This window comes from Marmota flaviventris, chromosome 17, assembly GCF_047511675.1.
Source record: "Marmota flaviventris isolate mMarFla1 chromosome 17, mMarFla1.hap1, whole genome shotgun sequence".
Lineage (NCBI taxonomy): Eukaryota > Metazoa > Chordata > Mammalia > Rodentia > Sciuridae > Marmota > Marmota flaviventris.
Genome location: NC_092514.1, coordinates 4,497,433 through 4,505,642, shown reverse-complemented (window position 1 = coordinate 4,505,642; position 8,210 = coordinate 4,497,433). Strand labels below are relative to the sequence as shown.

Below are 8,210 nucleotides of genomic sequence, written 5' to 3'. Positions count from 1 at the left end.
GGGAAATGGATGGCATTAGAGCAGATTATGCTAAGTGAAGCTAGCCAATCCCTAAAAAACAAATGCCAAATGCCTTCTTTGATATAAGGAGAGTAACTAAGAACAGAGTAGGGTCGAAGAGCATGAGAAGAAGATTAACATTAAGCAGCGATGAGAGGTGGGAGGGAAAGGGAGAGAGAAGGGAAAATGCATGGAAATGGAAGGAGACCCTCAGAGTTATACAAAAGTACCTACAAGAGGAAGTGAGGGGAAAGGGAAAAATAATACAAGGGGGGCAAACGAATGTCAGTAGAGGGGGCAGAGAGAGAAGAGGGGAGGGGAGGGGAGGGGAGGGGTGATAGTAGAGGATAGGAAATGCAGCAGAATACAACAGACACTAGTATGGCAATATGTAAATCAATGGATGTGTAACTGATGTGGTTCTGCAATCTGTATATGGGGTAAAAATGGGAGCTCATAACCCACTTGAATCAAATTGTGAAATATGATATATCAAGAACTATGTAATGTTTTGAACAGCCAACAATAAAAAATTAAAATGAAAAAAGAAAAAATCTCAAATTCAAATTTCCTCATTGGTATATCTTTATATAATAATTTGTTTGCCTAAAAACTTTCTTTAGAGTTCAGTTTTGCTTTGTATTATTCTAGACTTCTATTCTAGAGATTATTCCCTGCTTTCAAAGAATTTGTGCTTTATTGCGGTAGAGTGATATGTGAAATAAATAGTCGGCAAAACAATCTGCATTGGTAAATTGTTGTGTAAAATCTTTCATGGGATCTGAACACAAAGTGATATTAAGAAATGCAGAAGCGAGGAATACATGAAGAGTGACATCGAAGAAATTTTTTAAATATGAAAATGTAAAGGCCTGTTTGTTCTGTAACCAGGAGTAATGAAAGCATGTTCAAAGTGTGTAAAGATACAAAGATTTAAAACATATACAAGAATGAATAAGTCATCAAATGGTGCAGCCAAATAACCGGAGGGTGACAAGCAACTTGTGTACATTGATACAGCAGGAGTGGTGGAGATTCCTTATTGGTTGACTGCTGTATCTAGTTTATGTTAATTAAGATAAGCTGTGTGTAATGTATAAATACCTCTCCTGTCCTACAATAAACGGCTCCCACTCCTGCTGTATCAATGTACACAAGTTGCTTGTCACCCTCTGGTTATTTTGCTGCAGCTGGACTGCGGCAAAATGGTATGTTCATAAATATCACTACAAGTTTGAATTTATGTCTTGACATGATAAACTGATATCAGATGAGGAAAATTCTCAATTGTTGCATTCAAGAGTTTAGATTGTATTGAATGAATAGTGGGGAAACACTGAAGAATTGCTAACAAAGAGATAAATACAAGATTTTTCTGTGGGTAGCTTGAGGCATGTACTGCAAAACAATGAGGTTGAAGGCATGTTATGAAGTCAGCAAGGAGTACTTTAGGTTCACATCCTATGTCTTACAGTGGATTTGAGTACTGAAGAGAACCTGCTGGTGGATGGCTGAAGATGTAGCTATATTGCTATTTGATCCACATGGTCTTTTTTTATTGGTTATTTTTAGTCACACATAACTTTAGAATTAATGTTGACATAGTTATACAAGCATGGAATATACTTTCCTCAAATTCAGTCCCTAGTAATTGGCTTTTCCTTCCTTGCCTCCTACTGCCTCTTCCCTTCTCTCTATTGTACTGTTCTTTCTGCTATTTAATATCAGATTTTTAAAAATTAATCCCTTGTGGATACTCATGATGATCAGTTTCAGTCTGGTATATCCCTACATTTACATAGGACTATTAGGTCAGATTCATTTTACTGTTCTTCCCTTATTCTGTCCCTCCTCCCCTCCTACCAATCCTTTTTTTTTTTCAGAAATATGGAAGCTTCATGAATGTGTATATCATCCTTGTGCAGGAGGCATGCTAATTTTCTCTGAAACATTCAAATTTTAGTATATGTGCTGCCCAAGAGAGCACTCACATGGTCTTCAATATGACAATTTTTCAACCAACTATATCCCCTATGACACTCCAGTGACTCTGAACTACAATAACTTCCTAGGGCCATGTACATTTTTAATGCCTTTGTATATTCTATTCCTTCTACCTGGAATAGCTCATTGGTATCCTCTGTTCAGTTTGTATCTAACGGGATGTAGCTAAAAAGGATTTTGTTTTGAAAATCTTCCTTTCCACTCAGAGGCCATGATGGACAGTTCCTCTTTACTGCATGAAGAATTCTGCCTCTTTCCTAAAACTACACACCTTATCAGGCTGTAAAAATATTCGTCTTTGATATTCTTTCCCACTTGTCTATGAGCTTCTAAGGGTCAGAGGCTTTGTCTTAACCTATGGAGAATAGCAGATTTTTCATAAATCTAAAAAAGTCATATGAATTAATGTGAAGCCTATGATTTTTTCCCCAGAATAAAAGGAGAAGCCTAAGAAAAATGTCAAATAATACATGTCAGAATATTTTCAACTTCTCAATTCTCTTTTTGTACTTAATTGGTCACATTTCCATTTAGGAACTCTTGATATGAAACATGTAAAATAGATTCATATACTTTCAAACTAGTGGGTGTGAAAATGATGATAGTTGAATCATTTGCTTAATTAGCAAAGGGAAATCAATGTTTTATTTCAGTCTTTGGACAAATTTGACCAAATTTTGTTGCCCAAATATGATTTCTTTTCCTTTCAATGGAATAATATCTGGTGAAGGCCGAGGTCACTTTTAACTGCTGTAATTTTCTCTTAATCAGCTTTCTTGTCCTCGGTCTCATTTTCCTTTAATCAGTTCAGGCATTCCCCATTGTTAGGGCACATCTGAAATTATAATGTTCAAGTGTGCTTTTGAGGCCAGCCACCCAGCAATTTTTTTTGTATCACACATTTCTTCACAGACTCCTACCTTGTTATCCATTCAGCTCACAGTCCCTTTTCCTACGTAAAATCATCTGCTTGGAAATATGTTTTTACAAATATATGCCAATTCACAAGCCCAATATAAATCTTACTTTTAAATTATATCACCCATGAAAGGTAGTAAAAATATGTATTCTAAACATGTTTCCTATATAATTTTTCCACAAATTAAATACACGTGTACATTACTTTTTCTTAAGTAACTTATTATTTTTTGGTTCATGTTAGCAATTTGACCTGGAAGATACATATAAAGAACATCTTAGTCACAGGAGAAAACATTGAAGAAAATTGCTTAATGGGATTATATAAAAGGATTTGTGGCAGATCAGATTCATGGTCTCTTCAGAAATTTGCCAATTAGTTGCTCTATGGCCATTGATGAATTGCTTACAGTTTCTAAGGCTTAGTTTTCTGAAATGAGAAAAAAGCATACAATGTTTCTCATTGAATTTCTGTGAGTTTCAGAAAGAATATACATGTGCCAAGCCTGCAAGCTTTCTTTAGTTCACTATTGCTTATTGAGCAAAAAAGATCCATATACTGATATTCATTTTATGTGTCTATGGATATAAGCATATTAATTTTAATTTTCTACCATGTAGCAAAATATAAATATTTTTATTTTTTGTCTTAGAGTTCTTCTGAGAGACAGCCATATTTGGGTCAAAATCAACTATATGTTTAACCACACTTGGCCATATACAGGAGATCAACATTAGAAATAAGGTTATCATAATCTGTTGAAAATAGACAGAAAGTTTTACCTAAAATATAGTTTTAAATAGTATAATTTAGATCTTAATACCAGAATCAACAAAATTAACTTCAATGAAACTAATGCTAATTATTTCACATGGCTTTTATAAGTAAATGACTCTAAAATTTTTATGAATGATTAAAATATATGTTTGGATAGAACAAACAGGTTCCTGGTGTTCACATAATATGCATAATACAATTTTAGGTTAATTTATACTACAACATAAAGAATAAGTTTTAATAAGAAATAAGTCGATGCATATATAGACTGATATATTTACTAATTTTGATAAATGACTGTATGTGTAAAATACACAGCAATAATAATCATCAAAATTTCAATGGAAAAGGGACACAACTGAGCATTTACTGGGAATCTGTTTCACATATGGTGCAGTGTAAGATGCTTTGCCTGCATTAGTTAACTGAATCCTTGCAGCACAAATGCGGCAGGGGATGTGTACTCATACAAAAGGCAGCTCTGTGAGGTGAAGAAGCTCTCGCTGGTGACCTTTGTGGTAAGTGCTGGGGCTGCAGCTTGACTCATCATGGAGCTTGGCTACCTTCCCATCTGAGACTGTCACTTGACATTTACAACTTAAAAATGTACTTCTAATTTTTTTGCTGTAGTCTTGAAAGAAAAGCCACCAGAGGAGATTCCCCCAAGGTAGGGTCAGTATATATTAGGGAATATGTAAACTAGCATAAGTAATTTTTTTTTCTGTTTAGGAAAGATTTGAATAATACTGATGGTCTTTGCTCTTATTGTTAAAATGTAGAAAAAATTTTATGCATTATTTTCATAATTAGTTAATACTGACTTAGAAGCATAGTGATTACTTGTCTGATTATTTTGAAACACTGTAGCTATATTTCTTCAACTTCTTAATTTTTGCATACAAGCAGATATCTAAAAATGTATAAACTGTTTATACAGTATAATGCAAAATTTACATTATAATAAAATTAAGAATAATATACTAATAAATTAAAATATATAATTTAAGACTCAGAAATGAAAATACATCTACCTTCTATTTCTGAAAAATAAGTCCTTCATCATTAAGAAAATGGCAAATAATTTAGTTTATTCCACAGAAGCATTATACTAGGTGAAATAAGATGAAAGTTATTAAAGATGACCCTAATTCCATGTACTTCTTTCTACTATTTTTAAATATAATTGAGCTAATATGGCATAGATGTATGTAACAAATAATATAGTGTCATTGACTTCCTGAGATAGGTATCTAGTATTTCCTGATCAATTTGAAAGCATCCAAAATATTTAAATTTAGAACATTTGAATGGTCTTGTAAGTATTCACTAAAGAGCAAATTATGTGTCCTTTTATACCAAACAGATAGTCTAATTCTTAAGCAATACTAAATATAGACTTTTTTTTCTTTATTCCACGATGATTTGGGGAAAAAAATCTATCAGTTTTCAGTAAAATAAAGAATTCCTACAATTCCATTTCAGTCTATCAAAAATCATCTTTTGGACCAAAAATTAAAAAAAATATATTTTATTCAAACATTACCCTGAATTGAACTGTTTGAAGACTATGTATTGGAATTTCAAACCTGAACTGTTAAACATGTCAATTGTCACTAAAAGAGTTGGCTATATGAATATACATATATATAGTATATATAAAATATAGTATTTATATATGTGTGTGTATATATATGAGTGTGTGTGTGTATATATATATATAAATATATATATATATATATATATATATATATATATATATATATATATATATATATATAATCATATACTCACATAAGGAGTACTAACATCCACTCACATGTGACAGGTTACACTTAAAGAAATTCCTCGTAGTCCCATAATTCTGAACAGGTAGCTGCTTACATTATTGTCGGTCTTTAAAGAAACAGGGTCATTGGCCTGGGGTTGTGACTCAGTGGCAGAACACTTGCCTGGCATGTATGAGGTGCTGGGTTTGATTCTCCACATTGCATGGAAAATAAAGGTTCATCAACAACAAATAAATAAATAAATAAATAAATAAATAAATAAACAGGGTCAACAGCATTATAACTATGACTTATTTTGAAATGGATTCCTGTGCATTTTATATATCTATATACACATATATGTATGTGTGTGTGTGTGTGTGTGTGTGTGTGTGTGTATATATATATATATATATATATATATATATATATATATATATATATATATCTTTTTCCTTGGTGACATTCCCGTTAGAACATGTAAAATGCTTGGCCATACTCCCAGAATTTCTTTTTTATTCACAAGTCTTTCTTTCACTTAAGCTATGTTCAAATTTCAGCATGTACAACAGAATGATTGAACTTCTACTTTGTGGGTTAATTAAAAGAAGAATTTTTTCTTGTGTTTATGAGATTATCTTTCCTAACTATTGGAAAATGATTAATGGCTAATTTTTTAAAAAAAATATTTTGTATGAAATATAGTAGCAAATTTTAAAATTTTATCATTTTAGTATTCAAAAAAGGTACATATTTTAATTGTATTATTTTCAGAACATGAAAAACATAATAATACTGGTTTTTATTGCTTTGTAACAAATTACTACAAACTTAGGGCTGTAAAATAACACAGTTCTGTAGAAAAAAAAGTAAATACAGAAACTGAATTCTCTGCTCAAAATATCACAAATAAGAAATCAAGGTGCTTACTATTCTCAATTTTTATTTGGATGCTCTAGGGAAAAGTTTGCCCCCAAGTTTATTCTGAATGTTGTTAGAATTTAGTTGGAAATGAAATCAAGTATTTAGAATAAATGTCTACACCACTGTGTTTACTGCAGAATTATTCAGAATAGCCAAGATAAGGAATCAATCTAACCACCAAGTAACTGATGAATGGATAAAGAAAATGTGGTGTATATACACAATAAAATATTGATCAGTAATTTTTTTAAAAAAGGAAAGATTGGGTCACTTACACAATGTAGATTAACCAGAAAGTCATTATGCTAGGTGAAATAAGCTAGGGGCATAAAAATAAATACCATGTGTTCTTGCTCATATATGTAATCTAAAAAAGTGGATGCAGAGAAGTGGAATGAAGAAAGATTATCTGTGGCTCAGGAGGGTAAAGGAGATGGGATATAGACAGATTGGTCAATGGATTCAAAGTCACACTTAGGAGGTCGAAGTTCTGGTGAGCTGTTGTACAATAGTTATATTTCAAAGTAGCTAGAGAGGATAGTGAATGTTCCTGTCATAGGATAAATATTTGAGGTGAGAGACCTGCTAAATATCTTGATTTGACTATTACACAACATGGGCACATATAAAAATATTCACATTGTACCCAGTACATATGTATAATATGTGTCAATTAGAAACAAACAACAAGCAAATATGAAACAAACTTTGCCCCATGTGCTTTTAGGACCATGTTTCATTATTTTGAAGGCCAGAGCTGAGGCCTTTCAGCTCACAGAGGCTGTAGTTATTTTTGCCCTATTACTTTCTTCATCTTCTGGCCAGCAACAACAGTACTTTGAATATTACATGCTTCAAATCTATTTCTTCTTTTTATGTCACCAGCTAAATAAAGCTGTATGCATTAGAAGAGCTCAGGAAATTAGCTCAGGCCTACCTGGCTTACTTCCCTATCTTTTGGTCCATTATGTCATACAACGTAAGCTTATTGATCAGGACTGCTTAGGCTATTCTGTTTGGTTATTCTGCTTTGGCTATTCATTCTCCTGGATGAATTTTTATGATTTTTTTTTACTAATTCTCTGAAGAAGGTCATTGGTATTTTGATGGACATTGCATTGGATATGTGGATCATTTTCCATATGACCATTTTTATAATATTGTTTTTGCTTATCCAAAAATCAGGTGTTTTCCCATTTTTCTAAGGTCTTCAGTTTCTTTCTTCAGTTTTCTATAATGTCATTGTAGTGGCCTTTCACTGCTTAGTTAGGTTTATTCTCAAGTATTTTACACTTTTGAGGCTATTATGAAATGAATTGTTTTCCCGATTTATTTCTTGGCAGATTCAATAGTGGAGTATATGAGAGTTATTGATTTTTAGATGTTGATCCTGCATCCTGCTACTTTGCTGAATTTGTGTATCAGCTTTAGAAGTTTTCTGGTGGAGCTTTAGGAGTCTTCTAAGGATAGGATTGTGTCAACTGTAAGCAGAGTTAATTTGAGTTATTCCTTTTGTGTTTGTATCCTTCGATTTCCTTCTCTTGTCTGATTACTCTGAATAGAGTTTCACAAACTATATTGGATAGGAGTGGTGAACATGGACATCTTTTTCTTATCCCTGATTTTACAGAAAATGCTTTCACTTTTTTTCACTCTGTAGGATATTGGCTTTGGTTTTGTTGTACATAGTCTACATGATGTTTAGGTAAATTCCTTCTGTCCTTAGATTCTCTAGTGTTTTAAATATAAATGGGTGCTCAATTTTGTCAAAGGCTTTTTCTTCATCCATCTAGTCACAGGTTTAAAGTCCATCTTCATAT

The 8,210-nt window shown here is 32.4% G+C and overlaps 1 non-coding gene across 1 annotated transcript; it reads right to left on the bottom strand.

Annotated features, from left to right (window-relative positions):
• Positions 1-1,881: 1,881 nt before the first annotated feature.
• On the bottom strand, positions 1,882-1,987 carry LOC114108514 (U6 spliceosomal RNA). Its single transcript, XR_003585487.1, has one exon. It is a non-coding gene; the product is annotated as a U6 spliceosomal RNA (small nuclear RNA).
• Between the last annotated feature and the right edge of the window lie 6,223 nt (positions 1,988-8,210).